The sequence below is a fragment of the Zalophus californianus genome, chromosome 8 (assembly GCF_009762305.2).
Source record: "Zalophus californianus isolate mZalCal1 chromosome 8, mZalCal1.pri.v2, whole genome shotgun sequence".
NCBI lineage: Eukaryota > Metazoa > Chordata > Mammalia > Carnivora > Otariidae > Zalophus > Zalophus californianus.
In genome coordinates, this window is record NC_045602.1 from 79,817,439 (window position 1) to 79,831,789 (window position 14,351).

At 37.8% G+C, this 14,351-nt stretch overlaps 1 protein-coding gene across 2 annotated transcripts in view; it reads right to left on the reverse strand.

The window, feature by feature from the left end:
* AFF3 (AF4/FMR2 family member 3) overlaps positions 1–14,351 on the reverse strand; it is a 561,794-nt gene that overhangs the window by 531,032 nt on the left and 16,411 nt on the right. For both annotated transcript variants that reach the window (XM_027622823.2, XM_027622824.2), the window contains exon 2: positions 485–546. The gene's annotated coding sequence lies outside the window, so the exon portion shown is untranslated. The remainder of the gene's footprint in view (positions 1–484; positions 547–14,351) is intronic.

Here is a 14,351-nt window from a genome sequence, read left to right on the forward strand (position 1 = left end):
GAGGGGGGGGGGCAGACAGCAGGAAACTCCTCAAAAGAAAGATACCTCCCTGCTGGATCTCAAGAAAGAAGTTGCACATTGGGAGGTAGCAAATGGGAGCCCAAGATCATAGGAGGAGGGTACAGTGAGGACAGGAAGGAGCCCTGATTAAAGCTATGAGTCTAAGGGTCAGGCCCACCCTTGAATAAAGAGAGCAGCTCTTTCAAGGGATGGTTTCCAGCGTTTTTCCAAACCCCCAACACTCCTGTGATGCTTATTATAATAAGCATCTGTATACTTAGCACAGACAGTTACATTTTTATGAATTTAACATTACTTTCTGTCACTCTCTAGACAACAATATGAGGTTTATTACAACATAAAGGGAGATTCTTCCTCTTGGTCCCGAGTGAGTATCAGCCCAGATCTCTGTGCTGTCATCCCTGTCATCCTCCTCTAACAAATACAACCCCAAGTCAAGGATGAAGTCACTGGGGATACTTACCCAAGCCTAGGCCTTGGGCTCAGGTTCCATGATCACATAAGTCCTTTCAGATATTTATTTACCTAACAAACATTATTGAATAGTTAATACATGCCAATCAGTGGGTTAAGAAATAGAGGAGGGAGAGGGAGAATTATTTTTAAAGTTACAAAGCCCACAGTCTAGGCGATAATGCACATATATCTTCATTCACTTACTCATTCTTGAATTGAACAAATATTTATCGAGCCAGTTTTGTGCTCAAAACTATGCTAGGCACTCAGGTTACCACACTAAGTGAAACAGACATGGTCTCACTTGAGGAGGGGTACCGATTATGTTATAATGTGAGTAGTGTTATGATGAGAGAAGTGCAGGTACTCAGGAAGATCTTTCTAGAAAGAATGACTGACTTGTGTTCCAAGTCATGAATGGACTTTTCCAGAATAAGGTGGGTGGGAGAGGACGAAAAAGAAAAACAACCTCTGTATGCCATTCCGTGTCACCTGCTACGACAGAGGCGTGTCTTCAAAGCTATCTGAGCAAGAGCAAGTGGGTGATGACTTCTGCCTGAGGCACTCTTAAAGGGCTTAATAGAGAAAAGAACATTTAGGTTGGGTCTGAAAGAGAGAGCCAAGCAGGACAGGTGGTAGTGATGGCAGAGCATTCCAGGCAGATGAAAAGTACGTGACAGAGTGCAGAGGCAAGAAGCATGTTGGGTTCCAATGCCGGAGAAGGCTCTATGTGGTCAAAGCCCTGCCTTGGGCTGGGCGGTGGGGAGTGGGGGGGCGGTTGTAGTAGTCAGTGGGTCATGTTCAGGTGGGAGCAGAAGAAGAATGAAGGGAGAAGGGAAAAGGAGCCAAGGACAGGGCAAGAGATTGGAGCCAGGTGGTGAAAAACCCTGTTTTGCCGTTGTGAAAACATTTTAAGGGGGCAGGAAACGAACATCATAGATTCAGTAAAGCAGCAAGTGAACAGCAGCTGCCAAACCCAGGGGGACAACTGAGAACTGAAAAGAGGAAATGGTTTCTGAGAAACCAGAGAAAGTATTTCACAAAGCACTCAGCCCAGTAGTTTTTCTTTTTTGTTGTTGTAAAATCAAGCAAGACTATAAACCCCTTCCCTCAGCACAGGGCTGACCACATCATTTGCAGAGCCTAGAGCAAAATGAGAATGTTGAGCCCCTTTTGCATAAATTAGTAAGGATTTCAAATAATGACAAGCACAGGACACTTCTAAGTGTGGGGCCCTTGGGTGACTGCCTGGGTCACACGTTCACAAACCTGGGGCTGCTGAGATACTTTTATGCTCTGGGGCACATTTTCACTAACAGGGTGAGTGAATGCTGGTTCCTTGGGGCCTGTCACAAGGACTGGCTGAGCAGTGCATCTAGAGCACAGTGCTGCACCCATTCGGTTTGCACCAGGCAAGCCCCCTCTGCACTTGAGTTCATTCCAAAATGAAAAAGTCTTTTTTTTCCTGATAATATTGAAAATACGCACAAAGGAAGACAATTCAAGCCATGCCCAGCTGTACGTGGCAGGGGAAAATATTAAATGAGAAGTACTTTCAATCTTTCTCTCCCCTTTATAAGAGCAGGTCCTCAAAAGGACTTGTTGTTTGCTAAGCAAGATGGAGGAGAGGGAAACTGAGGGAAGGGGGAAATTGTTCTGCAAAATAAAACAAAAAAATGACAGGAGTACAGGAAGAAATCAAGAACTTGGCTAGAGGAGAAAGGGAAAGGAAGGGGCAGCAACTAAAGTGAACAGAAATTTGGGGAAAGACAGAAATATCTAAATGGGATTTCAGAAAGTTTTGGAATATGATGTAATTGCATTCTCCAGCCTCCTAATGAGCTTCAAATAAAAAAACTGCACTGCTCATCAAAGTTTAGGAGACAGAGGGGTGTGTGTGTGTGTGTGTGTGTGTGTGTGTTAGGGGATGTGGTTTTCACCAAATATCTGCAGATTAGAATTATCTAGGGGAAAATTCCAATGGCCCACCCCACCCCAAGACAGCCTGAGGATGAACTGGTGTGAAGTACTTTGGAGAGTCCCTGACTGGGGAAAGCTATCACACCACTGGCCAGGATAAGGTGTCTGTTTTGGCCCTAGCCCAAGTCTTTTTCTTTGGTGACCCTGTCATTTCCATTGGTCTATTTGTCTAGCCTTGGGGTCAGTTCCACACTTCAACTACTGTTGCTTTAGAAAAGACTCCGATGGCTGGTAGAACAAGTTACGCCCAGCTTGCTCTTCTTTAAGATAATCTTCGGGTCACCTGGCTGGCTCAGTTGGAAGAGCATGCAACCCTTGATCTCGGGGTCGTGAGTTGGGTGTAGAGATTATGTAAATAAATACAAACTGTTAAAAAAAGGAAATCTTCTATTCCTAGCCCTTTGTTTTTCAGTAATATTTTGGAATCAACTTGTCAGGTTACACACAAACACATGCACAGAAAAAAAAAAAACATGTTAGCACTTTGACAGGAATAGCTTTGGATATATAGATCAATTGGGGAGAACTAGTATTTCAACAACATTGAGTTTCCTATACCTGAACATGCTTTTTCCCTCCGTTTATTTAGATTTCCCTTTATTTATATTAATTTCCACATCATTCTGTGTAGAGATCTTGCATATCATGTTAGACTCTTTTTTCTCTAGATGTCTGATTAAACTAATCTATTCAGTCTAATAATTTTTCTGTAGTCTTATTATTTCCTATGTACCCAATAATTCAACAATATCATGTGAATGATGGCTGTTTTTTCCCCTCTCTGCAATCCTGACACCTTAACTTATCAGGTGGAACTTTAAATACAATATTGAGTAGAAGCAGTAATGATGGGCACCCTTGTCTTATTCCTGGTTTCAAAACTAAGGATTCTTTGTAGACATTTTATTAAATTAAGAAATTTCCTTTCTGCTCTTAGTTTGTTAACTTTATAGCTCTTATTGTTTGTTTATTGAAATCATGAATTGGGGACACCTGGGTGGCTCAGTGGGTTAAGCATCTGCCTTCAGCTCAGGTCATGATCCCAGGGTCCTGGAATCAAATCCCACATCGGGCTCCTTGATCAGTGGGGAGCCTGCTTCTTATTCTGCCTGCTCTGCCTGCTTGTGTTCTCTCTCTCTGACAAATAAATAAAATCTTTATTAAAAAAAAGAAATCAGGGGTGCCTGGGTGGCTCAGTTGGTTAAGCGACTGCCTTCGGCTCAGGTCATGATCCTGGAGTCCCTGGATCGAGTCCGGTGTCGGGCTCCCTGCTCGGCAGGGAGTCTGCTTCTCCCTCTGACCCTCCCGCTTCTCATGTGTTCTCTCTCTTTTTCTTTCTCTCTCAAATAAATAAATAAATAAAATCTTAAAAAAAAAGAAATCATGAATTGATGCTGCATTTTAAAAAATATTTTCTGTGGCCTGTTAAAATGATTCCACTGTTTGACTCATTTTTTTCTATTAATGGTTAATGTAGTTAATTACATTTATTAATTTTCAAAAGGTAAACCAGCCTTGTGTTCTGGAGTAAATACAACTCAGTGGTGATGCATTACTTGTTACATATTTGTTGTTGGAATCAATGTGCTACTTGGCCAGGGTGGGGAATTTCTGCATCAATGATCATGAATAAGTGAGTCAAATTTTCCTATTTTGAAGTGACCTTATTAGCTTTTGCCAAGAAAGCCCTTGAAAATGAATTGGGGAGATTTACCTCTTTTTCTTTGTATTCTCTGGGGAGTTTGTGTACTATTGGCATGATTTCTTCTTTAAGAAGTTGGTGGCATTCACCAGTAAAGTCATCTGAGTCTACAGAGTTTTCTTTGAAGGAAATTTTTAAATTACAGATTCAATTTTTTAATCATTTAAAGTCAATTTTCTGTCCATTTTGGTAAGTTGTATTCATCTAGAAAGGTGTCTAAATCATGAAAATTTTCAAGTTGATTGTCATAAGTTAGGATATTTACTAAACAGCTCCTTAATATCTGTCAGATCTGTAGTTAGCCCCTTTTCAGTCCTTCATCACATATTTATGGCTTCTCTCCCTCTGTCTCTATCAACCTCCCTAGCACTTTATCAATTTTATTAGTATTTTCAAAGAATTACCTTTTTGTCTTTGATCGCTACTATCATATGTTTGCTTTCTATTTCATTCATCTTTATCGTTTCCTTCATTTGAATTTATTTGGTTGTGATTTGCTGTTCTTTTTCTAATTTCTTGAGTTGGATGCTTGGCTCCTTGATATTTGGTCTTTCTTCTTTTCTAACATATGCATTTAGTGCTATACATTTTTTGTCTAAACACAACTTTAACTGCATTCTATAAGTTTCAATGTACAGAACTTTCATTATCTTTTTAAATTTGTAGCCTTTTCTTTCTTTCTCTTGCCTAACTTCTCTGGCTAGGACCTCCAGTACTATGCTGAAGAAAAGGGGTGAGCGTGGGCATCCGTGTCTTCTTCTTGATCTTAGAGGAAAAACTTTCAGCTTTGCACCATTGAGTGTGATGTTAGCTGCAGGTTTGTCATATACGGCCTTTATTATATCAAGGTACATTCCCACTATAGTTGAGAGTTTGTTTGAGAGTTTGTTGGTTGAGAGTTTTTATCATGAAAAGATGTTGAGTTTTGTCAAATGACTTTTCTACATCTATCGAGATAATTATATGATTTTTATCCTTCATATTGTTAATGTGGTTATCACATTGATTTGCAAATGTTCAACTATTCTTGCATCCTGGGAATAAATTCTCACGTGACCATGGTGTCTGATCTGTTTAATGTGCTCCTGCATTTGGTTTGCTAATATTTTGTGGAGAATTTTTGAATCTGTGCTCACCAGGGATATTGGTCTATAACTTTCTTATAGTGTCCTTGTCTGGCTTTGGTATCAGCATAATACTGGCCTCAAAAAATGAGTTTGAAAGTGTTCCTTCCTCTTCTATTTTTTGGAAGAATTTGAGAAGGATTGGTATTAAATCTTTAAGTGTTTGGTAGAATCCGCCAGTGAAGACTGAGCTTTTCTTTGTTGGGAGATTTTTGATTACTCATTCAATCTCCTTATTAGTAATTGGTCCATTCAGATTTTCTATTTATTCATGATTCAATCTTGTTAGGTTGTATATTTTAAGGATTTGTCCATTTCTTCTACATTATCTAATTTGTTGGCATATAATTGTACACACTGGTCTCTTTTAATCATTTATATTTATATGATATTCATTGTAATATCTCCTCTTTCATTTATAGTTTGAGTCCTCTCTTTTTTCTTAGTAAGTCTAACTAAAGTTTTGTCTGTTTTGTTTATCTTTTAAAAAGAAAACAGTTTTTTCATCATTTTTTTCTATTCTCTTTTTAGTCTCAATCATTTATTGCCATTCCTTGTTATTTCTGTCATTCTACTAATTTTGGGCTCAGTTTGTTTTTCTTTTACTAGTTCCTTGAGGTATAAAGTTAGGCTGTGTATTTGAGATCTTTCTTTTTTCTCAATTTTTCTCAATTTTTGCATCTCATCAGCTGTCATATGTTGTGTTTTCAATTTTATTTGTCCCAAGATATTTTTTTAATTTCCCTTCTGATTTCTTTTTGACCCACTGGTCGTTCAGTAGTATGTGTTTATATCCAAATATATGTGAATTTTCCAGTTGTCTTTTTGTAATTGATTTCTAGTTTCATATCATCGGGGTCGAAAAGATGCTTGATACAATTTCAATCTTCTTAAATCTATTAAGACTTGTTTTGTGGCCTCACAACTGATCTATCCTGGGGAATGTTCCAAGTATACTTGAGAAAAATATATATTCTGTTGCTGTTGGATGAAATGTTCTATAAATGTCTGTTAGGTCCATTTGATCCGATGTGTAGTTTCAATCAGATTTTTCCATATTGATTTTCTGTCTGAATGATTTATCCATTGTTGAAAGAGGAGTATTGAAGTCCTCCATTACTGTATTGCTATTTCTCCTTTAAATCTATTAATATTTGCTTTGTATATTTAGCTGTTCCTATGTTGGGCACACAGATATTTACTGTTATATCATCTTGATAAATTGACCCCTCTATCATTATATAGTGACTTTCTTTGTCTCTTGTTACTTTTTGGCTTAAGGTCTATTGTGTTTGACATAAGTATAGCTATCCCTGTTTTCTTTTGGTTTCCATTTGCATGGAATACCTCTTCCCATCTCTTCACCTTCTATACATTTAGTCCTTAAAGCTAAAATAAGTCTCTTGTAGACAGCATATAGCTGAGTCCTGTTTTGTAAATCCATTTTGCCACTCTACATCATTTTTCCCCCTCTATATCTTTTGATTGAAGAATTTAGTCCATTTATATTTGAAGTAATTATTGACAAGTTTGGAGTTACCCTTGCCATTTTATTATTTTCCTGTTGCTTTGTAATGTTTTTGTTCCTTTATTCCTCCCTTCCTCTCAGTCTTTGTGATTCAGTGATTCTCTATGGTGGTATGCTTTGATTCCTTTCTCTTTATGTTTTGTGCATGTACTACAGGCTCTTCCTTTGAGGTTACCATGATGCTCACGTAAAACATCTTATATTTATGGCAGTCTACTTTAAGCTGATAACAGCTTCACTTTGAATGCAAACAAAAGCTCTACATTTTCACCCTCCCCTCATCTTATGTATTTGATACCACAATTTACATTTTTTACATTGTGTATCCATTAACAAATTATTGAAATTGTAGGTATTTTTAATACTTTTGTATTTTAATCTTCATTGTAGAGTTATAAGTGATTTATCCATCACCATCACATTAGAGTACTCTTAATTTAACTATATATTTTCATTTGCCCCTGAGTTTCATACTTTCTTAAGTTTTCCTGCTACTATTTAGTGCCCTTCGATTGCAGCTTCAAGAACTCTGTTGAACGTTTCTTGTAGGGCCCATCTAGTGGTGATGAACTCCTTCAGCTTCTGTTTGCCTAGAAAACTCTTTATCTCTCCTTTAGTTCTGAAGAACAACTCTCCTGGGTAGAGTATTCTTGGTTGACAGTGTTTTTCTTTCAGCACTTTGAATATATCATCCCACTTCTTTCTTCTTTCAGGTTTTCTGCTGAAAAATCCGCTTATAGTCTTATGGGGGTTCCCTCGATATAACAAGTTGCCTTTCTCTTGCTGTTTTTAAGATGTTCTCCTTGTCTTGAATGTTAGACCCTTTACAATGTGTTGGTGAAAAAAGTTTTTTGTTTTTTTTTTTAATTCATCTTATTTGGTACTGTTTGGGCTTCCTTGATCTGGATCTCTGTTTCTTTCCCAAGTTAGGAAAGTTTTCAGCCATTACTTTGAACAACCTGTACTTCTTCTGGGACCCCTATAATGTGTATATTGGGTTTTTTGGTGGTTTCCCATACATCTTGTAAGCTATGCTCTTCAATGTCTTTAATTCTTTTTTCTTTTTGGTCTTCTGATTGAATTCTACTGTCTGTTTTCATGCTCTCTTATCCTTTCTTCTCCATGATCTAGTTTGTTCTTTAAATCCTTCATTATTTTTTTTTTTCCAGTTAAGTTATTGTATTCTTCAGCAACGTGATTTCTGTTTGGTAATTTTTTATATTTTCTATCCCTTTGTTGAAATTCTCACTTTGTTCATATGTTGTTCTCCTGACCTCAGAGAACATCTTTGACTGTTATTTTGAACTTTCTGTCAGGTAAATCACTTATCTCCATTTCATTAAGATCTGTTTCTGGGATTTATCTTGATCTTTTGTTTGAAGAATTTTCCTCTATTAATTTTTCTTGACTTTTTATGTTGGTTGTTGTGCATTAGATAAAACAACCACTTCTCCCAGTCTTGACAGAATAGTCTTGCTAGGAGATGAAACTTGTCAATCACCCTGGCCTGAGCTCCTGGTTGCCTCTCAAACTTTTGTGATTGTCCAACCTGCTTTCTTTATTCTAAGTGGCTCTCAGTATTTGAGGGTGTACCAAGATCTGTCAGTGTCCCTAAAGGAAGAATTGTATTTAGCAGCTAGATGCAGTATAATTGGAAGCTAGACCCTCAAACAGCATCAGGAAAGTAGGTATTTAAACCTCTTCCAGGGAGAAACTGGGAGAGAGTGTTTTTGCCTACTCCCTTTGCACTGGGCCCAGGTGTATAGCTGCAGTGTGGTGTCTGTGGGACTTGTGAATGGAAGCCCAGTTGGCTATCTGAGCTGGGTGATCTGGGGACTTATCCCTCAGGAGCAGAGCAAAAGCTGCATGCAGATATGTGTGCAAACTCCTTCCAGGGAGTTACTGGTGACTTGGAGCATATTAGAGGGAAGAAGAAGTAGGTGTCTGCTGGTTTCTCCAGTTTCAAGAACAGATCACAGCCAGCCTCAAGATGTATACTAAATTAGAGGTCTGATCCTGAGGCAACAACTTTCAAAGTTTGCAGATGATCCCCTTCAGGAAGACCTGGAGATGGGTGATTTCCCCTGCTCCCTCAGTGCTGAGCCCTGGGGAGACAGCCACAGCAAGTGCTTGCATGTCCATTAATAACTGCTTCTTTGTTTCTTATTGTCTTGTGGGTCTCATGAACACAAGGCCCATTGGTTTTCAGAGCTAGGTGTTTAGCAGCCTGTCCTGCAGGTGGGAGTCTTAAGAGCTGGGGTGCTAAATGTGAGGTTCAAACCATTCACTCCTTGGTAGGAATATGGGAGTTTGGAGTTCCCTCCCAACTGTATGGGGCTGTGTCAGGTGTGGGGTTTATGGCAAGAGTGTGTCTCAGCATTTCCTACCCATTCCAATATGAGTGTTTTCTCATTTGCCCAATGTATAGGAGTCTCTCAGATAGTTTCTCTATTTCTTTCAGAGGTAATTGCTGTGTATAGCTGTACACTTGGTATTGTCATGGGAAGAGGGAAGCAAGGCTTCACTGTCTCCATCATGATCAACTTCTCTATTTTACTTTTATTATTGAAGGCTATTTTTGCTAGGTTTAAAATTCTAGGTTGACAGAGTTTTTCTCCAGCAATTTAAAGATATTATATCACTGTCTTCTGGCTTCTATCATATCCATTAAAAAGTTGGCTGTCAATTATATTGTTCCTGTGTAGGTAAAGCCTCTCTTCTCCTCTGCCTGCTTTTAAGATTTTCTGTTTTGTTTTCAGTTTTTAGAGGTTTTACTATGATGTGTGTAGATGTAGTTTCTTTTTCTTTATCCTACTTGAGGTCCATAGGGCTTCTTATCTGAGTTTGATATCTTTCAGCAGTTTTGGTAAGTTCTTAGCCATTATCTCGTTAGTTACTGAGTTTGGTTCATTCTCTCTTTCCTCTCTTGAGACTCCAATTTTATGCACATTAGAATTTCTGTCTTCTCTTTTACTCTGTCTTTTGAAATTTCAATCCTCTTGCCTTTCTAAAGCTTCTTTCTGAATATTTTCTTCTAATATATCTTCCAGTTAACGAATTCTTTCTTAAGCTATATGTAATCTGCTGTTAAACGCATTCACTGAGTTCTTAATTTGAAGTATCATGTTTTTTTAAAACAGAATTCCCACTTGATCCCTTTATGTAGCTTCTCATCTTCTGCTCAAATTCTCTATCTTATCTTTTTTTCAACTTAGACTTTGTAAACATAGTTATCTTAAAGTTTGTGTCTCATGGCTCTTTTATCTGGAGCCCCTGCGAGTATATTTCCATGGTCTATTTTTCTGCTGAGAACATGTCATTCATATTGTCTTACCTCCTTATATCCAGTTATTCTTTTAAATTATATGGTGGACACTGCACTTGCAAAATGATTTTTGGAAATAATTTGAGGATTACAGTAATGATATCTTTCTCCAAAAAAGTATGTCCATTTCTGCCAGGTTCTTAGAAGCATTAGCAATTAAGGATTATCTTTATATAATTTCACAGGTTGGGGGGAATTTATACTAAAGTCCCTTTAGGGACATGTTTACTTTCAAGTCTCCATTTCTTCTAGGGTACACTCTTCATGATTCCAATCCAAATAATGGGAATTCACTATGCTGTTTTTCCTTTGTGGACTTTGACTTCATTGTCATCACTTGAGCTCCAGAAAGCTGTCAACAGCTTGTTTTAGCCTTTCAACCACTGTCTCCAAAATTGGGTTTGGCCTCCAGGGAAATGGAGCCCTAAACACCAGACTCACTTTCTTTAATCTCTTTCTCCTTCTGGAGCTTGACTCTGCAATTCTTCATTCAATTTTTATAACTCTAATGCCTTTATATCCTGATTATTAAAAACTTTTTAGATTAATTGAATAGATGCATATGTGCTATGAAAAATAAAGTTTTATTTGGATTTGGGTAATTTGCTCTGACAATGACCTTCACAGGATGGATGTAAGCTATCCTGTGTAGTGGTTAAGAGCACAGGATCTGGAGCCAGCAAATCTGGTTCAAATCCTTGTTTTGCTTCTAGTAGCAGTGTGATTTTTGACAGCTTACTTAAACTTTCTGGTTCCCACTTCTCTCACTGGTAAAATGTAAATGATGATTATAGATTCTTTGTTGACGAATAAATAGAATAATATTGCAAAAATATAATACAGAGTTGGTATCTAGTATAAACACCATCAAATGGCAACTATTGTTATTCAACATGAACTATTTAAATATTTAATAACATCTGCCAAAGACAACTATTTTAGATTTAAAATGATTATAATTATGAGATTCTTTTCCCAGTGTTGTATTTCAGAAAGGAACTCTTAGGTCATGGCTTTGGGGTCCTGGCAATACCTGCTTTGTAATATTTCCAGATCCAAATCTTAGCAGTGTTTATGCTGTAGAAGTCAGGGACCCAGTGGAATACTTCCTCACATTCTGGGGCCAATTAAAAACTCCAATTAAGGAAAATTCTGTCTCTGCCCACACGTAGCCTTAAAGCATGCTTCTGTGCATAGATGTGTAAGAGTTCATGTGTTTGAGTTTCTACAATTGCCCTAATTGTTTTAAGGGCTTTACTAGCTCCCTCTTTACACACAGGTAAAGCCAAAGGTGCACTAGCACCCTATGATTACCCTCAGGGCCCCCATTGTTATAGCCCTACTTTAAGCCACTTGACCCTATTTTTATACATCTAGAGATTATCTACTCTTCAGGAGACTATTCCTGCTAATTCTGCCTGTTGGGCACTTGAAAGCAGGTTCATTTAAACATCAATAACTAGGAGTCTTCATTGACCTCATGCTGCGTAAGTCCTAACCTAGTCTTGACCCTAAAGTCAAAACTTTGTGAAAAGTCAATAAAAGTAGCAAACAATGTTATATTATTCTTGGCAGACTTTGCACAACAATGAGAGGGTTTAACAATAGTTAATTATGGCTTAATAGTTGCTTGCTAACAAGTATTGGGTTTTTACAATGTAGCAGGCAATATGCACACATGCTCTCATTTGACTCACATAGCAACCAAATGAGGTAGGCACTGTCATTACTCCTGCTTTAAAGGGGAGGAACTGTGGTTTACAGGGGCAAAGTATTTAACCTGAGGCCACAAATCAGCCACAGGATTCATGTCAGCCATTCCTGGAATCTATGTGCTCTCCATGTGGAATATTAGGTAGAGAAACTTAAGACTCAGTTTATGATGGAGAAAGCTGTCTTGAGGCTTTGAAGGAACATCCAGAAAATTAATAGGTCCATAGTTATCCCACAGAATTGCTCTGTTAAAATGAGGTAGATTATGCTTTCAAAGACTATCCTGGTAAGAATAAGGACTGAGGATCTAATGAAAATAATGAGGTTAGCAAGCATCAAAAACAGCCCATCAGAACAGGGACAGAATAGTCTCGCAGCAAAAGAATAGCACCTGGTCATGTAAGTGACAATATTCAATAAATAATCCAGAAGAGGAGGCATTAGCAGGTCTTGAGAAGCTTCTTAGAGAAGCTTATAATTGACAAAATGAAAGGTAACACTCCTATAAGCTGTGAAAAGTTAACCTTCTGGGCCCAACTGGAATATGTGTTTCCACAAAATCTCTGACTAGACACACTCAGTGGGTAACCATGTTACAGAATTGACCCACATTAAGGATTCTAACAGCCCAACCCAAGGCCTTCCATACAAATCATTACACTTGAGGCTCTTTTATGGAGGAGAAATGAAATTATAATAAGAATAAAATTTATTAAGTTACTTAATGGTCCTGCTCCCTTGCCTACTAATACCAGGTTTTGATTTTGATTTTGGTTTTTGCTTATGAATTTAACCAAGTAGAAGTCTGAAGTGTTAGGCCCACATCTACCCAAATAGTTCTGGTTACCCTCACTTACCTGAGGGATGGAAATATATTAAATAAATAAATAAATAAATAAATAAATTCCCCCTTTAACTTTTTGAAACAATTAAAATGTAGCTTTGGAAGATATTATGAGACTGAACAATCCTTCGTTCACTTTAGCCTTTTAATCTAATCTGACCAGTCTGTGTAGAAATCAATTCAAGGACTGCTAATATCAAGGTTTAGGTGTGAAGGTAAAGTGGTGTAAAATACCCATTCCAAAGATGATGGTGATGAAGGAGGAGGGATCATATCCATAGCAGTGGCTTCCCACAGTGAAGGTATGTATACAAATTAAGTTCCCATGTATTTGCTGGGCATACTGCAAGTCAGCAATCCTGGATAATGCCTGGCACACTAAATGCTCAAAGCATGCTTGTTGGGTGAATACGTTTACTTAGAAAGTGAGCTGGCCAAGGCTTTGAGCTGGATCTTAAAGGACGAGTTTAGCCAGTGAGGAAGAGATTTGTTCAAATCAGAGAGGCAAGCAAAGGGATAGGAATGACTTTTAAGTTCCCACTCAGGCAGATGGATGGGCAGTGGTGCCATAAACTAAACAAGGTGATGGATGGAGGAGGAGGCACCAGTCAAATTAATAACAAATTAATAATGTGACAGGATACTTTGTCACAAATCGGGGAAGTTCATGTTTAAAGGATTGATGCATCTTGCAGAGTGTTACTGTCTCAAATTACCTTCTCCATATTTACACAACTGGAATCCTCTTGGAACCTTTTTTGGTGGTCATTCTCTGACTATCCTAGAGTTTGAGTCTTTGTATAGTTTTGATTTTGTTGGCTACCAAAATGGGATATTGTTTACTAAAAGCTAAGATGGCCACGAGAGAACTCTCTAAAAGCAGAAACTTTATTTCAATGATCTTATTGTCACCTTCATGTAATAGGTATGCTGTCATTTTTCTTTTTAATTACTCACTAAAGCCTAATGTGTTTGTGTGTTGACATTTTGTAGATGAGGGAACTATATTAAAATACAGCATCATTCAAGGATGTGGGGGGGGGTTGCGAGGGAGGTTGGTTGCAAATTAAGAGATGGTCATAGCACAAAAGCAGGGAATGAGGATGAATATAATAGTGAGGTTACTCAACCCAAAGTAGTGAAAACTGAGTATTACTCTGGAATGAAATGCCACATGGCTGGGAGACATGGCCCGAGCATGTGTAATTGAGAACATGTCTCTGGAGAAGAGAGGAAAAGCAGAATGGCTCTTTAATAAATTAAGCCAATGTCTCTGAAAATGTGTGTTTTCTAAATCAAGCATTTCCCAAAATGTACATTTCCCAAATCTCTCTAAGAGATTCTCTTGGAGATTCACAACGCTAAATATTAGCAGTGAAAGGCTCTGAGAAGACCGGCAGCAAAGGAAAACTAATTTTATTTAATCCAAATTTGATCAAACTTATTTGACCTTGGAATGTATTTGTCATGGAACATTTAGTACCACTGCCCAGAAAGGTGTGGGAAATGTTGAATTAGGAAACCATGTTTAATTTCATAGTGTCTAGCATGTACTAGGTGATAAATAAAACTTATTTTTGAATTTTTGTAAGTATTTTTCAAATAACAAAATCATTATCTGCTGTCGACAGTTTTTTCAAAAAATGGATTAAAAAAAG